The 19,644-nt window shown below is 47.3% G+C and overlaps 1 protein-coding gene across 13 annotated transcripts in view; it reads right to left on the bottom strand.

Moving 5' to 3' along the window:
- The window catches only part of LOC103351297 (uncharacterized), a 260,758-nt gene that overhangs the window by 21,757 nt on the left and 219,357 nt on the right, over window positions 1-19,644 (bottom strand). Inside the window, exon 8 of one of the 13 annotated variants that reach the window (XM_070053648.1) lies at window positions 14,950-18,960. The exons of the other annotated variants lie outside the window; for them this stretch is intronic. The gene's annotated coding sequence lies outside the window, so the exon portion shown is untranslated. Of the gene's footprint in view, window positions 1-14,949; window positions 18,961-19,644 lie in introns of those variants that run through there. 13 annotated transcript variants of the gene reach the window in all.

Below are 19,644 nucleotides of genomic sequence, written 5' to 3'. Positions count from 1 at the left end.
AGCCCTGAGCTGCTGGAAGTTTCCAAACAGAGAATGAGAAAGAAGAGTAGGTTTGGGCACATAGTGGAGGGAGGCAACAGTTCTCTCAGGCCATGTCAGGAATGGACACTTTAAGAAATGTCCATGGGGCCAGCGCCATGGCGCAGTGGGTTAATCCTCCGCCTGCAGCACCAGCATCCCATATGGGTGCCGGTTCTAGTCCCGGCTGCTCCTCTTCCCGTCTAGCTCTCTGCTGTGGCCTGGGATAGCAGTAGAAGATGGCCCAAGTGCTTGGGCCCCTGCACCTGCATAGGAGACCAGAAAGAAGCTCCTGGCTCCTGGCTTCGGATCGGTGCAGCTCCAGCCATTGCAGTCACCTGGGGAGTGAGAGTGAACCAAAGGATGGAAGACCTCTCTCTCTCTGTCTCTACCTCTCAATGTCTGTAACTCTACCTCTCAAATAAATAAATAAAATATTAAAAAAAAAAGAAATGTCCACATCTGGTGGGTCCCTTCCAGGGAGACCTCCTGGTATAACAGCTTAGTCGGGGGATATAAAGATCAGAAAGACATCCTAGAGGATAAATAAATACCAATACAACATGAAAATGTCCCAGCATTTCTGGAGTTTGATGAAAGATGGATAAACTAACAATGGCACACAACACGCAACAGAGCTGTGCACGGGAAAGACAGGACCCAGCGGGAAGTCGGAGGGAGGTCTGGGAAGGCTCACGAGGAGACAAGAGCAGGAGACAGAAGGGTCACTGCCCCTGGTGCATTCGGCCATCAGGCTTCTGTGCTGTGGGGGTGGGGGGAGAGTGTGTAACCAAGTGGATGAATGAAGCTCAGAATGGAATCTGCAGTTCACCTCTCCGAGCCTCCCCTTGCTTCTCTGTAAAATGGGAATGACCTCATGGGATTTTATGTGGGTAAAAGAAGAGAATGAACATCTAACACAAGGCCAAATACAGTGAATGATCAATAAACGTTCACCCGCAGGTCGCAGACTGGGATTAAATGGTCGTGCAGAAAGGCCCGAGTAGCGTGCATGAGTGGCGTGTAAAATGGGAAGTCGACCTAGGAGCACACTGCAATACTCCAGGCCAGAGATGATGGGGCCCAGACTGGACGGTGGTGCTGGGAGGAAGATCAGAGCATAACTCTTCAGTCTAAACAGCATTTTTCTTTTTCTTTTTCTTTTTTTTTTTTTTTACCTTATTTCCATGTTTCTTTCTCTCTCTCTGTCTGTCTCTTTTTTTTTCCCCAAAGAAAACTTTTATTTAAGGAATACAACCTTCATGCATTTTGTTAAGTACAACTTTAGGACTACAGTGATTCTTACCACCATACCTGCCTCCCACTCCTCCTCCTCCCTCTCCCACTCCCAGTCCGATTCTCCACTAAGATCCACTTTCAATTAACTTATACACAGAAGACCAACTCTATACTAAGGGTTCAACAATTTTAAACAGCACTTCTTTTTAAAAGAAAAAAGTAAGAAAAACTTAAACTCCATAGTAAATTGAATATTCACTTGCTACACAACAATAGCAGTAACAAACTACTAGAAGGCTGGGAAAGATATTTAAAGAGTTTATAGAACTCACTATGAGGATGCTAGAGGGTGAAGTAGCTTCAATCAATGTAAGCCAAAGGTTCTTCCAAAATTTCATGGAAAATGCATATTGTGATAAAACCATGCATGGATTTCAAAATCTTTTGTACACAAAAAAATCTCTTTTAATTAATTGAGAAAGAGAGAAAATTTTTATCTGCTAGTTCACTGTTCAAATGCTTGGAATAGCTTGGTCTGGGTCAGGCCAAAGCCAGGAGCCTGGAACTCCTCTCGTTCTCCCCATGGAGAGGAGGGCCATCACTTGCTTCCTGTAAGGCGTGCATTGGCAGGAAATTGTACTGGAAGGAGAGTGGGCACTCAAACCTAGGCGCTTCAAAATGGGATGTGGGTGTCAAGCAGTGTTTCAACAGCTGTGTCAAATGCCAGCCCCAATTTATCTCTAATTCCACTTTTCCATGAACTTTCTCATGAACATACCCTTGTATGTCTTGTACTTTTCCTTCAGATTCGCGTTATGGCCACGTTTCAGGGAGGCTGGAAACTAAATTACATACAAGTGTTCATTGAGCATTGGCGAAAGTGTCATCATCTTTAGTGTAAGATCCGAGTTTGTGCTGAAAGAACTGTTCTTGGGCCGGTACCGTGGCATAGCAGATAAAGCCGCTGCCTGCAGTGCCAGCATCCCACATGGGTGCTGGTTTGAGTCCTGGGTGTCTCACTTCGAATCCAGCTCCCTGCTAATGCGCCTGGGAAAGTAGCAGAGGATGGCTCAAGTGCTTGGGCCCCTGCACCTGCATGTGAGGACTTGGAGGGAGCTCCTGGCTTCTGGATTGGAACAGCACAGCTCTGGCTGTTGTGGCCAATTGGGGAGTGAACCAGTGGATGGAAGACCTCTCTCTCTCTCTCTGCCTCTCCTTCTCTCTCTGTGTAAATCTGCCTTTCAAATAAATAAATAACTCTTTAAATAAATAAAAAAAGGAACTGTTCTTGTGCTGATGAACCATGGGAGGGAAAAAGCAAAATAAAGTTTTTTTCACTTGAAAATATAAAAGCATTGAATTCTGGATATTCAACCACTGATTGTTTTTGAAACAGTGTAATAGTCAAAACAAAAGCAAATAAAACCTCATTTTTTCTCATAGAATTTGTACAGGTTCCAAACAATTCAGCGTGCTTCCGTGACACTTTGCTGAGCGGGGTCTACAGGAGAAACAGGCCTGGGCTCTCTGTTTACTTCAGGGTGGTTTGTCATCATGAACACACATGAACTTGAATGTTCACGAGGGCTTCCCAGTTCCCTTAATCTGATAGTGGGTGATGCGTTAACCAAGAGCACCATAGACAGGGCGACTTATCATCAGCCTTTACAATAACCCTGAACTAAGGCACTGCTATCTCCACTTAACAGGAGACAAGAGTGAGCTCTCAGAGGTGGAGGCTAAAAGGCAAAGTCAGGATTAAACTCAGGTTTGCTGACTTCCTGGCGCACGTTCTTCCCACTTCACAGGTGGCTTCTTAAACGAGCTGATGGCGATTCAACTCTTGAATTGGACATGCTGTTTGATCCGCCTTCTATATATTTTTTTTAAAATTTCTCCCTTTCTGGATAATAAAAATAATAGAAGCTCATTGCAGGAAATTTAGAGAAAACGAAAACATGTAAGGAAGCAGTATACCTACAATTATGACAATCATTTCTAGGTTAGATCACCAAGGTGAGATTTCAGTGGCTTCATTTCAAAAGCAATGCTTTCTCTTATGCGTTGAATTTAAAAGGGATGGGAGCAAGCAACTTAGTACCTGGGTTCGAGTCCCAGCTCCACTCTATTTCAGCTTCCCGCTAATGAGCACCAAGAGAGGGCAGCAGATGATGGCTCAAGGACTGAGGTCCTTGCCTCCCATGTGGCAGACCTGGATTGAGTTTCTGCCTCCTGGCTTCAGCCTGGCCAAGCCCTGGCTGTTGTGGGCACTTGGGGAGTGAATCAGCAGACAGAAAATCTCTCTCTCTCTCTTAGTTTCTCTTTCACATAGAGCAATGAATAATTTTTTTTTTTTGACAGGCAGAGTTAAGACAGTGAGAGAGACAGAGAGAAAGGTCTTCCTTTGCCATTGGTTCACCCCCAAGTGCTGTGCCGATCCGAAGCCAGGAGCCAGGTGCTTCTCCTGGTCTCCCATGCAGGTGCAGGGCCCAAGCACTTGGGCCATCCTCCACTGCACTCCTGGGCCACAGCAGAGAGCTAGACTGGAAGAGGAGCAACCAGGACAGAACCGGCACCCCAACCGGAACTAGAACCCGGGGTGCCAGTGCCACAGGCGGAGGATTAGCCTAGTGAGCTGCGCTGGCCAACAATGAATAAAATTTAAAGGGACTATAATCGTGCAGTCGTTGCTTTGCCAGCTTTCAGGCGTCTAGGCTGAATAAATCAGCTCTGTGGCAAGGAGATGCTGGAGGGTGGGAGGTGGGGGCTCCCTGGCACAGCAAGAAGGGTGCCCTGGGTGTTCATCAGAGCACAGCATACGGATTTTCAGGACCCATATGTGCCATGCAAGTTCCAACAAGTAGATCCCCACCCACCACCGCAGCTTTCTCCTGGGGGTCGGGGAGAGTCCGAATGGGTTGTAGACCAAGGATGCCACAGCTCTTATCTCATCTCAATGAAAAAGAGGGGAGAAAAAGTAAGGCCAGATAGGAAAACCACAGAAGAGCAGTTGCCAACAGGGCTCAGTGCCCTAGTTCACCTCTGTGCTAATCCTACAGGAAGGGGACTTCAAAAAGTCATGGAAAAAATGTAATTAAAGGATAAACTTATTGTGGTACAAAAAATAAATTGAGATTCATGCACACGTTTCTTAAAAAATGTATTTGAAAGGCAGGGAGGCAGAGCGAGAGATGGACAGAAAGATCTTCTATGCAGAGGTTCCCTGAATGCCTGCAGCATCTAGGGCTGGGCCAGGCCAAAGCCAGGGGCCCGGAACGCAATCCAAGTCTCACGTGTGGGTGGCATGGACCCAACTACTTGAGCTGTCACCTGTACGAAGCTAGAATTGGAAGTAGGGTCGGGACTCAAACCCAAGTACTTTGTATGGGATGCAAGTGTCCCAAGAGGGATCTTAACTACTGTGCCAATGCCTGCCCCAATAGCTTTATAATATTCTGCCTTTTCATGAATTTTTTTATTAAAAATGTTTATTGACTTTTATTTATGTGAAAGGCAGAGCAACACACAGAGAGAGACAGACAGAGAGAGATCATCCATTTGCTGTTTCACTTTCCAGCTGGCCAGCCTGAAGCCAGAAGCCTGGAACTCCATCCAGTTCTCCCTCGCAGGTGGCAGGCGCTCAAGCACTGGATCCATCATCTGCTGCCTCCCAGGATGCAACAGTAGGAAGCCGAATGGGAGGCAGAGGAGCTGGGACTCAAACAGGGTCTTGAAATTGGGATGCACTCATTCCAAGGGGCAGCCACCTAACCATTGCACCACCATGCCTGCCCCTCCCTGAACTTCTTGATGACCTTTGTATGCGTAGATTTCAAATTTTTCACCAAAATTTATTAATTCCATTTTCCATAAACTTTTTGAAGTTCCCTCATCTATTAACACTACTTGATTGTGAAGTCCACCATCAGCAGTGCTAGTAAGTCACTCTTGACTCTTTCCCCCAAAACTCACTACATTTAACTGCCTTTGAAGATTCTGAGGCAACCCTGCCTGGTTCTTACCTTCTTCAGCAAGAGTTGCAATGGCATATTTGGCATGGCTGGCAGAGTAATTTTAAAAGTTTACATCAACATTTTTTAAAAACATTTATTTTATTTATTTGAAAGACAGAGTTACAGAGAGAGGAAGAGTCAGAGAGAGAGAGAGGTCTTCCATCCACTGGTTCACTCCCCAAATGGCTGCAATGGCTGGAGCTGAGCCAATCCGAAGTCAGGAGCCAGGAGCTTCTTCCGGGTCTCCCACACAGGTGCAGGGGCTCAGAGACTTTGGCCGTCTTCTACTGCTATCCCAAGCCATAGCAGAGAGCTGAACTGTAAGGGGCTCAGAGACTTTGGCCGTCTTCTACTGCTATCCCAAGCCATAGCAGAGAGCTGAACTGTAAGAGAACCAGCGCCCAAATGGGATGCCACAGGCTGGGGCTTTAACCCGCTGAGCTACAGTGCCAGCCCCTGCATTAACATTTTTAAATGGAAAAAAAAATTTTTTTGACAGGCAGAGTGGACAGAGAGAGAGAGAGAGAGACAGAGAGAAAGGTCTTCCTTTGCCGTTGGTTCACTCTCCAATGGCTACTGCGGCTGGCGCACTGCGCTGATCCAAAGCCAGGAGCCAGGTGCTTTTCCTGGTCTCCCATGGGGTGCAGGGCCCAAGCACTTGGGCCATCCTCCATTGCACTCCCTGGCCACAGCAGAGAGCTGGCCTGGAAGAGGGGCAACCGGGACAGAATCTGGCGCCCCGACCGGGACTAGAACCCGGTGTGCCGGCGCCGCAAGGTGGAGGATTAGCCTATTGAGCCACGGCGCCAGCTTAAATGGAAAATTTTACACACACACACACACACACACACACACAAAACCTAATTTCTTGCTTCTCTTGTCATATCAGGAGATCTGGCAGTAGTGGGGTTGGATTCTGGGGTGGCGATGGCTGGCTGCCGTGGGGGTCCCCTTGAGCCATAATGGCCACTGCTCTTCAGCTCCCTACCACCCAGGATGCCAGGGGCCCCAGGGCACTCTCTGGTTTTCCTTGCATTGCCACAGTTGTGTTTCTCACAGTAGAGAGACATTTCTCTGTGCTTGTCGTTCTATCTTAGATAGGGATTGAAAACAAATCCAGAGGCAGCTATATTTTTCTAGAAAAAATGCGGTCTGTGTTGTGCATGCCTGCCTGGTCCCTGCGTAAACACCTGTGCTGCTTTCCAGGGTGTCTATCCCAGGCTTTCCACTCTGGCCTCTTTGTCACACAGCCTCCCAGGGTTCGGGAGGCTGCTCAGTTCCAAAGCAGGTGACCTTGACTGAAGGAGGATGAGAAGTGAGGACAGGACAGGAGTCACCCGCGGAGAAATTCAACCCAGAGATAAGCAGAGGGGTCGGGAGAAAGAGGTCACAAAGTTGGGTTTTAGAACAGCAAAGAATGAGATGCACATGTTCAGAACCTTCTTACAGTTTCCACAAAATCATAGGAGATTTCAAGGCAATAACTATTTATTACAGAGAATGGAAAAATTCTGAAAATTAAAAAAGAAAAAAATTAACAGTAATTGTAGGATTATGGTAATCCTAATTGGTCTCCCTTTTAACAGTCCTTTTGTGAGTGACTTCAAATTCTAATGTCATTTGATTTAAAAACCCCCTCCAAAAAAAACCAAACACAGTAAAATATTCAGAATTGTCTTACTAAAGCTAAAGCAAGGCATCTGGGCACACTTCTGTTTGCTTGCCCTGATTTTTATACAGTGAGCATTTCCAACAAAATACACAAGAGTAGTGAACAAAGTCTTTCACTTCCCATTACCTTATCAACGTGCTGGTGGTGTGCACTTAAGGGTTTTCATCCCATATCACAGATATGAAATACTGGCTTTAAACTAATAGGGTTTAAAATAAAACCAAACTGCGATGTTTAATAAACACAATTGTCTGCGTTCTGGCTTTTAGGTCTGCAGAGGATGTTCCTACAGTCTTTTGTTCTATGTAAAGAAAGGCTTTCCTTTGGGAGGGGCTGCCATTTCAGAGGTCCAGCATCCGAACGTCTCTTGGTTCATTTCGGTCAGGAGCTATCTACTGCCAGGGAGACAGTCCTCTCACAATTAATGCTTTAGTCTTTCTGAGACCAAGACAGAGACAGGGACGGCTGGGCTTTAGACAACCTCTTTTTCATGCACAGAGACAAGGTAAGGAGATGCGATTTGAAATATTTGTAAAAGAGTAACCTCACTGCTCCCAGACGCTGAGAGAGAACCCTCTGTAACCTCTCTTGCCAGCACGTCCAGCCAGAGCTTGCGTGCAGCAGCCAGGGCCCTGCAGAAGCAAGAAGGGGTCTTGTTTACAGTTCAGCTTACCTGAGCTGCAGATCTCCAACCTTATCAGAACTGAACTATCTGGCTTATTCTTTCTCTGCTTTGTTGATACCCAAGCTGGCTTTTTTTTTTTTTTTTTTTAACTTGAGAATGTCTAAAGCCAGGGGGCATGCTTCTGGGGGTTCTTAAGACTTAAATGCCATTGCTTAAATGGTTAAAGATCTTGGGGTCCCGCAGGGGAAGGCCTGGAAGGTAAATCACTCACCCACAGGAGCTGTTCCTCCACCAAAATGGCAGAGAACTGGAGTGCGTGCAGTGTAGGGAAACCCTAGCATGCAAAGCCAAAGATTAGCATTCTGCTTTTTTTAAAAGTTGGAGAGAAAGTTCTCACTGTAATGATTTATCTCTGAGAACAAGAGGTTGTTTTTCATTTATCAAAGGCTTAAAGTTTCCTTCTTAGAAAAAAATGCTTTGAGGGATATTGATATCCCAAGGCAAACACTCACTGACATATTTGTGTTTTTCAATTCTAGTTAGAAACTTCTCTTTTGAGATAAAAGCCACCTCCAGTGCTGGGGAATCTCACTGGAAGGGTCGCACACTGAGGTGGGGGATTTGGCCCTAGGCAAGGCGCAAATTGCCCCCAGAGAGGTATTTTTTAAATAAAAGTTAAAAACAAAAACAAAAAAAAACTATCCACAATATCTATTCTACTGCCAGGAGGAATCCAATTCCATAATCACAGTGGAAGGCCCTGGAAGCCAAGTATTTGGCTGGTGCTGGTGACAAGGCAATTCAACCAACTGGTACTTAGATAACCTTGAGAAATCCGTACCTGTGACACCTGGCAGGAAAAGCAAGCCGAGAAAGGAGAAACAGTAGAAGAATACCCTTCTTGGGAAATAAGGACCCTGAAAACATCTGCATCCCAGGGAAAGTTCTTTAACCCTTCAAGTCCCAAATTCCACTCCTCTCCCAAAGTCTCAAAGGGGAACTCACCGTTGGAATGACGGTGTTTTGGTGAACTCTAAGCAGAGCGCTGTGACTTTTACTCTGAGTTCCCGCTGGGAATTCACCACGCTGAACCCCGCTTTGCTTTTACGGTGCTTGCTTAAATTTTAAACGAAAACCTTTTTCGTCCTAGTGACGCTCAGTCTACGTGATTGAAACACTGGGGGAGGCAAAAGCCCCCTGCAAAAACATCTGGAAATGAAACACTCCTGGCGCCTGATCCCTTCCACCACAGAGCAAGGTTTTCAAATCAGTAGGAGAAAGAGAGAGAGAGAGAGAGAGAGAGAGAGAGAGAAATGCACAGGAGACTTGTGCCCAGGGGAAGAGAGGGTGAGGGCGCGCGCCCAGGGATCTGCTCACAACCACACGTGGACATCTGACACCGCCGTGAACCCAGAATGCAGCTGGGTGCTGGACTCTGACCTTTCTCCCCCCTTGTTCCTGGACTCTCACTTATCCCTTTGGCCAAGTGCCCGGGGGCCTCACCAGCCTCTGCCTCTGCAGAAATCCCAAGCAGGGCTGGCGATCAAGCCAGCCTCCTGGCCAGGGTTCGACGGGTGCGCAGCAGCAGAAGCAGAAGATGAGCCCATCGCGGACTTGGCTCCGAGAGGCCGCCTGCGGAGTGGGGGAGCTTTTGTGCTGGCGTCTCACCAGCCTCCGCGCGTCTGTCAAGAGTCATCATTAATGAAAGCCCAGCCACGGCGCTCTGGGAGACTTCCTTTGGTGATGGAGCGGGGTGAGAGAGGCTGTTGTGGCTTCTGTGGTGCGGTAGCTATGGAAGCACGAGGCTGAGGCGAGATTAGGCTCCGCAAAGCCATTGTACGTTGCCAGATAGAATTATCCTTTGATGTACACTGGGGTCTAAATTGTTTTCTTTCCTTTGATACATTTAAAATTAAGATGCCGTGTTAATCCCTCATTAATTCCCAGATCAAACTTCTATCTTAGCTCCTCGAATGAGTGATGTTGGAAGGCTTTTTAGGGAAGTGAAGCCAAAATAAAATATTTTCCAATTACATTAAATACCTTGTGGGCATGGTTATTAGGCCTGACTATACTAAGTGTGGGGTTGAAATCAGAGGCACGATTTCACGCTAAAAATCATTTTGGAGCGCTCATGACAAACAGGACTCTGCACGTAAACGGTTGTACAAGTAACAAGAACAGGAAGGTTAGAAATGTCTACCGAACTTGAAACTTGACCTTAACGAGAAAATACAAACTCGTGAGTGCTGAAATCGGAAAGGATGCACTGCGAAGTGTGAACAGCCCAGATGCCTACCAGCTGCAAAAGGTGCAGATGAAAGGGAAATGCAGCCTAAGCTGCAGTCCGTAGGGAAAATCAACCTGTACTCATGTGGGGCTTCTTAGAGCCCCTCACAGAAAGTCAAGGGCAGCTGAGCTGGCGTGGATCCAGGCAAAACCGTGAGGTCAGCAGGGACTTAGTAAGTCACCCTTTAGACCATCCAGCAATCACAACCCATGTGTTCGCACCCGATCCCGCGGAGGACAGGAGTCCTGTGCCGCAGGAAATGAAAGTACTGACCACCAGAGGTTGCCTGAGGTTGGGCAACCAGCTGTCAGAGATTTGTAGGACCACCGGAGCCTCCATCTTCAACAATGCAGGAAGTCCGGCCGGGTCATGAATGTGTTCAGGGGTTGGGAGGGAGGGATGACGGGCACCATTTCTCTGGGAACCAGTCTTGGCATTCAGCACTGTATTCAGTCTCAAGATAAAAGTGAACTTGCCTTTTCTGGGGCACCATTTTCTGTTTACTCTCATTTCTCCTGGAAGTTAGGTGGAAGCAGGTGATTTCCTGCTTCTCTCTCCCACCCCTAATTAGGGGCCTGAGTCTTTCATGATAGTCATGATAGCATCTCCTAGGGTGCATTCTCAGTGGGTGGGTAAGCGGCATGGGGTGGGGCCACCTTCTACATCCGGGCCACAACCTCAGGGCTCACGGGGCTCACACTTCTGCAGCAGAACTCATGGGGCCTGCACCTGCTCCACTGGTTGCAAAGTATTTTTTTTTTAATTTTTTTTTTTTTTTTGACAGGCAGAGTGGACAGTGAGAGAGAGAGACAGAGAGAAAGGTCTTCCTTTTGCCGTTGGTTCACCCTCCAATGGCCGCCACGGCCGGCGCGCTGCAGCCAGCGCACCGCGCTGATCCAATGGCAGGAGCCAGGTACTTCTCCTGGTCTCCCATGGGGTGCAGGGCCCAAGGACTTGGGCCATCCTCCACTGCACTCCCTGGCCACAGCAGAGAGCTGGCCTGGAAGAGGAGCAACCGGGACAGAATCCGGTGCCCCGACCGGGACTAGAACCTGGTGTGCCAGCGCCGCAAGGCGGAGGATTAGCCTAGTGAGCTGCGGCGCCGGCCGCAAAGCATTTTTAATATCACATGCTACAAAGGTTTCATTTTATCAGACTCCTGGTCAGCCAGGGAAGACACTTGTGGGTTGGTGAAACCATACTGAGTTTGGCATCATCCAAAGATTTGGGGAGGGGCTGGCATGGTGGCACAGCAGGTTAAGCGCTGCCGGCGACTGACATCCCCCCCATCAGAGTACAAGTTCAAGTTCTAGCTGCTCTGCTCTTGATCTACCTCCCTGCTATTTCACTTGCGAAGGTAGAAGAAGGTCCAAGTGTTAGGTCCTTGCCAGCACCCACGTGGGAGCCCAGGATGGAGTTCCTGGCTCCTAGCTTCGGCCTGGCCCAGCCCTGGCTGTTCAGACATTTGAGGAGTGAACCAGCAGGAGGAAGGTCCCTCTCTCTCATGCTCTCTTTCTCCCCTCCCCCCACCATCACTCTATCAAATAAAGAAATAAATATTTTAAGAAAAGAGATTGGGGTTCAAGTGCCTGCTTTGCCAAGACAAAGTGAGACCCAAGTTAAGCATCCCTCAATCCAAAAATCCAAAATCCAAAAATCTGATGCAACAGCACAAGTGGAAAAGTCCATACCTGACCTCATGTGACAGGTCGCAGGAGTACTAAAAATATTTTATAAAATTATCATCAGGCTATGTGTATAAGATATGTATGAAATGTGAATCAAGCATTTGGACTGAAGTCCCATTGCCAAGATACCTCATGATGTATATGCAAACATTCCAAAATTTAAAAAAAATTTTGTCAGAATCTGGAAGATTTCTGTTCCACAGCATTTTCAATGAGGGGGCTACCCAACCTGTACTGTGTGTGAACACCTACAGCAAGGGCACCAGCTGTTTGCTCACTTCCATACCCATGTTAAGATGCTGCTGTGAGAGACACACACGGAGCTGCCCAGGTGAGGACCAACGGGCTGCAGCTGCACTTGATGTCTGAGTTCTCAAAACCACTAAGCTCTCCCTGGTCTCACTGAGTCAATACTAACAGGTAACAGACCCAGGAGGCCACAACAAGTATCTCCAGATCCTAAGTGTTCTGGGTCACCTGTTACTGATTCGTCTGCCAGGGCAGTTCTTGGACTGTGGTGCAAACCTTCCGAGGTTACTTTCTAGAGGTACAGAAGCGCTCGTGGTCAACACCCCACAGGAGATTTGGACACAGTGAGATCCAGGTGAGAACCCCTCTGGGTACCCATACTTGCTGCTACTGCTCAAAAGCTTTGAGAATGCAGGTATAGCAGTGATTCCTAGAAGCAAGTGTGTGTGCTGTGTGTGTGCTGTGTGTGTGTGGGATTTGCATGGATGTCTGAGTGTGCATATGTTCGACAGAGCCTCTATGTTTAAGCGTGTGTCTGTTCACACTGCAGACTCCGACCCTCTGGATGGACGGCCGACTCACTCACTGCATCTGCGCAGGCTTCTACGCGACAAAGCTAGAAGCACTCTTGTCAGACTTGACCGCTGTGGATCTAACACACGATGACCACAGCAGTATCGAGGGAAAAGCTGCCTTTGGCTTACACAGCTCTGCACCGGTACCGCAGCAGTGCAGCCTCAGCGGCCCCTCCGGGATCTCAGAGCCGGCCGTGGACTCCCACTGGGGGCTAGGATTCCTACAAGCTACAAGACTGGTCAGTCCAAATTTTGCAAAGGATTATCTGCACCTCAATAGGCTCAAATAAGCTTTTGTTAGCTTTCAACAACAACAACACAGCAGTGCTGAGTGCTGGTCATTCAGATACATATGAGGGAGCCAGCCCCGCTTCTGCATGACAAATGACGGCCAGCTCTCAGCTTGCTTCTTGCTCTCACAGCCTCTTTCTCCTGGGTGGGCCCAGTCTTTGCATTTCAATTCTTTTGGGTTCAATTTAACAAACATTTGCTCAATACCAACTAAACTGCTGGCGCTATCCTAAGTGCTATTAGGGTTTGCAGGTGGGAGGGTGGGTCCAGCAGAAAAACGTGGACAAGATCCAATGCCTGCCCTCAAAGAGTTTCCAACGCATTTCCACGCAACTAATTATTCAGGATTTCTACTCAAAATGGCACTTACCCCACGTTTCCAAAGAGGAAAAGATGATTCTTGTGCAGGTTCAGGAAGGTAAGGATTATTGTGCCTCCTTTCCTTGAGCCTTGAACAATACTATATAAGTTTGTTTCATTTTTTAAAAAAGATTCATTTCTTTATTTGAAAGTCAAAGTTACACAGAGAGAGGAGAGGCAGAGAGAGAGCGAGAGAGAAAAGTCTTCCATCCGATGGTTCACTCCCCAGTTGGCCACAACCACTGGAGCTGCGCCCATCCGAAGCCAGAAGCCAGGAGCCACGTGGGTACAGGGTCTCAAGGTCTTGGGCCATCTTCTACTGCTTTCCCAGGCCACAGCAGTGAGCTGGATTGGAAGTGGAGCAGCCGGGGCTCCAACCAGCGCCTATATGGGATGCCGGCGCTTCAGGCCAGGGCATTAACCCACTGCGCCACAACCCGCCCCTCCTATATAAGTTTTTAACTGTAGATAGCATTGGACATACAATAACTAGAAGCGTACTGAAGACACACTCTCTGCCCCCCCCCTCACTATAGCCCTGTTGAATAGTAAACCCTTGTTATCTCTATAAGCAATAGAACCTAGGTATTCCAACTCCTAAATACCATGCCATAAGGTACACGAACTTTAAATTTTACGCCATCAATAACTTGCTTATATTTTACTTTTTCTGCCTACATAAATATTTTTTTCCATCCAATTTAGCATCCTTTCTGTTTTTCTTTACTATTTCTATTGTTTGGTGAGAAGGATGACCACAGGTTTCTAAATGTTTTGCTTTGCTATTTTTAAACAATTTTTATTCATTTATTTTCAGTTTACTTGAAAGCTACACACACACACACAGAGAGAGAGAGAGAGAGAGAGAGAGAGAGAGTTGAAGACCGAGCTTCCATTTGCTGGTTCATTCCCCAAATGCCCCCAACAGCCAGGACTAGGTCAGGGGAAGAAGCCAGGATTCCCAAGTCTATCTGGGTCTCCTCCGTGGGTGGCAGGGACTCAGATATGGGATGCAGGTATCCCAAGTGCTGCCAAATGCCCACCCCTCACTTTCCTTTTAGTCTCAGCATAAGACGGGCAGCCACTGAAGGCCCAACTTGAAGGACAGGAACAGAAGACCCAAGTCTTTCCCGGGGCTGCAGGTGTTTCGTGCAGAGCCCATCGTGAAAGAGCAGATGGGAGACGTCAAGGCCGAGGGTTTTCACACCCAGAACTCCATTAGTGGAGAGATCATAAATGTGCGTCTTGGCTGGGTTCTGCCCACATGGGACTGTTGTGCCAACACCTGTCAAACTCTTGCTGGGTACTGTGAACCATCTGGGATTTTCCACCTAAGGAAAGCAAAAGCTTTGGGTCAGGTCCTTTCAGACCCCTACGATCTCAGATCCTCAGAAGAAAGCACAGAGGGAACAGCCACACCGGTGAGCACCCGCAGTGGGAAGCAGCAGACCACGGGCAGGTGGGCAGGCACTGGGTCTTAGGAATCGGACAAAAAACGTGTCACGCACCAACTCTCTGTACCTCAGTTAACACCTCTTTGAAATGGGGCTAAAAACATCTGCTTGACAGGTTTTTTTTTCAGTGGGAACAGCTATCAGAGGGGTCCCCAAAGTCCTCATTGCACTGCTGCCCCACCCCAGTGTCCCACCCAACCCAACACATTCAAGTGCAGCGCTGCCTGAACCTCATCCCTGGGCTGCTCCTGTGCACACCCCTCTCAGCAGGCCTGAGGGCCCGGTGCCCTGGTGGGCCAGGCCGACTTGCTCACACCATGCCCTGTGCTGGGTTCATTCCCCTTGACACTTCCTCTGGGACCCAGGGGTCACTCGGGAATATGTGGTGTGGTTTCCAAACGTTTGAGGGGTGGGGCTTTCCAGTTACCTTTCTGTTGGAAATTTTCATTGAATTTCATTATAGTCTGATGACATATTTTGTGTGATTTACTTTATTCGAATCTTGTTAAGGTCTGCTCTTAAATAGAATGTGGTTTACATGTGATGGAGAAGAATGCGCACCCACTGCTGGGGTCCACCCCAGTCCGTCAGTCCAGCTGCTGGACAGCACCATGGAGGTCATCAACACCCTGTGTTCCTCATCACCTTCTTGTCTCATCAGTTACCAAAAGAGAGCGGTGTTCAAGTCTTCACTTAGCATTTTGCATTCTTCTCTCTCTTTGCCTCTGGCAGTTTTTGGTTCTCCCATTTTCAAGTTCTAGTGTTAGGTGCATATACAAGAAGGGCTCCTGGGTGTCCCTGAACACTGACCCCTGTGTCGCTGCACGAAGTCTCCAGCCTCTGCTGCTCTCACATCTACTTTACCTGAAACTCGCACAGCCACTCCAGCTTTCATCTGGTGGGCATTTGCATGTTCCATCCTTCTCTGGTCTTAGTCTTTACATTGAAAATGCATTTGTGGCACAGGGCACAAAACTGGCTCTCGCTCTTTTATTCAGTGCAGTAATCTCTGTCTTCTTTAAATGGTGTTCCATATTTGGAACACATATATGGTCTTTGGAACATATATGGTCTTCCATATTTGAAGTGGTTACTGGTATCATGGAATTAAATTTCACCATTTTGCTAGCTGTTTTCTACTCACTGTACTTGTTCTTGGTTTCTATTTTCTCCCTTTCCTGCCTTCCCTGGGTTTTTTTTTTTTTTTTTTTTTTTTTTTTTTTTTTTTTTTTAATTTTTTGACAGGCAGAGTGGACAGTGAGAGAGAGAGACAGAGAGAAAGGTCTTCCTTTTGCTGTTGGTTCACCCTCCAATGGCCGCCATGGCTGGCGCACTGCGGCCGGCGCACCACGCTGATCCGATGGCAGGAGCCAGGTGCTTCTCCTGGTCTCCCATGGGGTGCAGGGCCCAAGGACTTGGGCCATCCTCCACTGCACTCCCTGGCCACAGCAGAGAGCTGGCCTGGAAGAGGGGCAACCGGGACTAGAACCCGGTGTGCCGGCACCGCAAGGCAGAGGATTAGCCTAGTGAGCCGCGGCGCCGGCCTCTTCCCTGGGTTTAACTGAACATTTTTATGATTTCATTTTGTCTCTTCGATTGACATTAATTTAAAAGATTAATAGACATAAAATTATGCAGATTCAATGGATATCATGTGATGTTTTGATACACATATACATTGCACAATGTCAAAACAGGATATATGTCTAAGTATATCCTTGGGCATGTAACTTATCTTTATGGTGAAAACATCCCAAATCCTATCTTCTAGTTTTTTTTTTTTTTTTTTTTTGTAGAGAAACACATGCTCCATTGACATCCTCTACAGGCACCCCCCTTTGCAACAGAACCCCAGAACTTCTTAGTCCTATCTAGCTATTCCATGATACTTAGCTACAACTTGGTAGCCTTTAATCAACTTTTCCCTGTCCCCTCAGCCCACTTCCCTTCCCAAACTCTGGTAACCACCATTGTACTTTTAACTTAGGAAGATTAAACCTGGGCAAACAAAAATACTGTTTGGCATTGCTATGCAATAAAAATGATATAAAAAAGAACGAAGTTTTAAATGATTTGACTTAATCCTCTTGAGAAAGAAGTTACCGGAAATGATAGAATTTTGCTCACTGGGAAAATCCTAGAGGATTTTTCCCTTCTAGAGAAGTAGTTCCTATTTTTGTTTTGGTATCACAACCCTTTTGAAGATCTGATGTGTGTGTTTTCCCACACGCCAAATTTGCTGATAATTTCAGGGAGTTTTGCTGACTTCCTCAAGAGCCCTCGGATGCCCAGCCAGGAGGAGCACCTGTCCTAGAAGGAGCAGTGAAGCTGTGCATGAATATTCTGACGCAGCCATACATCCTGGGATGCGATCAAACAGCACAAGTTTCGGGTTTGCCCTGAGCTTCTTGGGTAGCTTCTTGTCCTCTTCAAGCAGACCCAGGTCCAAGTCACACCCAGGCCCAGTTTTCAGTTTTGTCAACTGCCCAGGCCCTGTGCCTGTGCCTCCAGCAGCTCAAAGGAGGCTCAGATGGCGAGAGCCCGCTGGCTCGTCTAAATGACCAGCCTGCTAGAATGTGAGCACCCCCTTTTGTGCTGCAGGGGTGGAGATCTTCCACACACAACATTATTGCATAAATCGTGATTACAGGCATCAAGATCAATCAGTGGTGAGCAAATTATATGAATATGAAAAACATCTAAAAAATATACTGAAGCAGTATTTATATTTTTTTAAAGAACAGTCTCCCAGAGTTACAACACATTAACGGCAATGAATCCCAAAGGGATCTCCCAACTACTCTTTTTTGATTCTTCTGCCAGGTTCCAAAATCTCCCTCCAACTACAATACCTCCTGGGGCAGTCAGGAGAGGTATTTGGCTCATCTCGATACAATCTGTGTCAGCAAAGGGCACCAGTGACTTTGTTTACTTCCCAACTCCTGCATTGCTGCTGTCTTATCTTCCGTGTTTCCTTTTTCCGGGTCTGTTCCTTTCAGTGACTCTGATACCTCAAGATCTTCATCTTATCTGCCAGAGCACAGACCCTGCCCGGGAGGAGTCACTTCTGCTCCACCAGCCTCAGATTTAAAGTAAAGACCGAGCGGCCCTCCGGAAGGATCTGGCTTCTGAGTTCTCAGCGGCTCACGTGTGCCACTCTGCTGGGCGCCTTGTGGCTGACTGGCCTGCCCAGGAACACAGGGAAGCTTGTTCCCATCTGGGCTTCGTGAATCTCACTTTGCTCTCAACTGACAGAGTGCTGTACTGCAATACTTTCAAATGCTTTCAAATAGATAACAGGGTGGGGATTTGGCACATGGTTAAGACTTGGGATATCTGCATGCCATCTCAGAGTGCCTGGATCAAGTCCTGGCTGCACTCCTGATGCCAGCTTCAGTGGACGGCCACCTGGGACTCAGCCGGCGATGACAGAAGTACCCGGGTCCCTGCGACCGATGTGCGAGAACTGGACTGAGTTTCTGAGCTCCCAGCGTCAGCCTGGCCTAGCCCCGGATGCTGGAGAAATTGAGAGAGTGAATCAGTGAATGAACAATCTCTGTTTTTCTTTCTCACTGTCTTCTGCCTTCCAAATAAATAAAAATAAAATTTAAAAATAAAAATGATGAATATTTTTATTTTTTATTCATATGTTTACTTTCCAAATCATAGACATAATGGAGGATTTACATTAAGTAAACTGAATGGACCCCCGTGGAATGGACCTTAGGGGTTGGCTAATCTGTGGCCAGGAGGTCACCCAGGTGGTTGAGAAACGGCCATGGAGTTGGTAGTCACTGCCAGGCTCCACTGAGCCTTGCCATCCGACCCATTAAGCTTGTGTCTCTTCCTGCAGCCAATTGGCATCTTAGCATTTTTCAAGTTTTCATACCTTTGGGCAGAATGTACCACGTAAATAATACCTTTCATCACAGGGCATAGAAATACGTGATACTTACGATGAAGAAAACTCTTCCACATTTAAATAAAAACGCTTTGAGAAAATGCCACTTCCCAGAATATTTTGAAGAAGCTCCAGAGGAAAACAAAGGCATCTGCTTGTGTTCTCTGCAATAATCAGCGTGTCAGGACTTTGGCATTTCCATGCGAACATTCTCGGCTACTCTAACCTGATAGTTTTAATTCCTCTTTAGCCTGTGTAATAGTTTATACTGTTTAGAAGATAAGCTTCTCGCTCAGTATCAACTTTTCTTTCCGCTTGATAAACAATGATGCTTTTTCATGTGGTCCCAAAGACACCAAAATGAACTTAGATCCATTTCAGTGACTTGCTTATCTCCACACCAACCTCATGAATGATATCCTCAAAAACGCCATCCAGCAGAGCTGCCTCGGTCACCTGCTCCTCTGTCTTGAGCATCTCCCCAAGATGCTTTTTCGGGCACTTGGCAGGGTTGGAAAGCCTTGTATTTTCTCTGGTGTCAGGGGGGGGGGGGAACCCAGGTATTCCTGGTTTGATTCTCTTGTCCTGAATAATAGAAAGCAAACATTTAGACACTGATGCAGAATTTTCTCTTTCCTGTATATACTTCAGTCCTCATCCTCAAATGAAGCGTTGCCAGAGAGTTCTGTGTCCCCAGTTTTCCAAGCTTGCACGCCGCAGTGTCATAGCAAACGCCTTTCTCAAGGGGGCACACGATATATGGACTTTAGCATAAAGCAGGCCTCTCAGGAGAAGTTGGCCACCCAAGACTTGGCCCATGTTACAAACCGGAGACAACCGTGCCACGTGTGACACTCTGACAAGTCCACATCCTCTGTGGCTGGCGTCCCCGCTGAGAATCACGTGTCTAACAGCTGTCCAGCTGCGGCAAGTTCAAAGGGCTGCTCTTTTCCTGAAGCACTACCACAAAGTCCCTCACTTCTTACATGCTGAAGAATCACCGCATAAAGACGATTGAGAGAGGAGAAGAAAGGAGGAAGACGCATCCAGGGAGACAGGATTTGAAGAGCGAGCAAGATCAAGGGCCTCAGTGGCTCAGTGCAGGTGGAAGGTCCTTTGTAGATGAGGGAAGAACAAAGGCTTGAAAGGGAAAGCTTAGCCACTTTCCGCCCTCTGCCAGTTTGGGTGGGGGCAGGGTGGCTCATCATCTTGGCTCAGACAAGCTCCTCATAAATTAAGTATTGGCCCAGAGAGATTAAGATTTTTTTT

The sequence above is a fragment of the Oryctolagus cuniculus genome, chromosome 12 (assembly GCF_964237555.1).
Source record: "Oryctolagus cuniculus chromosome 12, mOryCun1.1, whole genome shotgun sequence".
Taxonomy (NCBI): Eukaryota; Metazoa; Chordata; class Mammalia; order Lagomorpha; family Leporidae; genus Oryctolagus; species Oryctolagus cuniculus.
The sequence above is the reverse complement of the archived record's forward strand: the minus strand, read 5'-3'. Positions and strand labels throughout refer to the sequence as shown.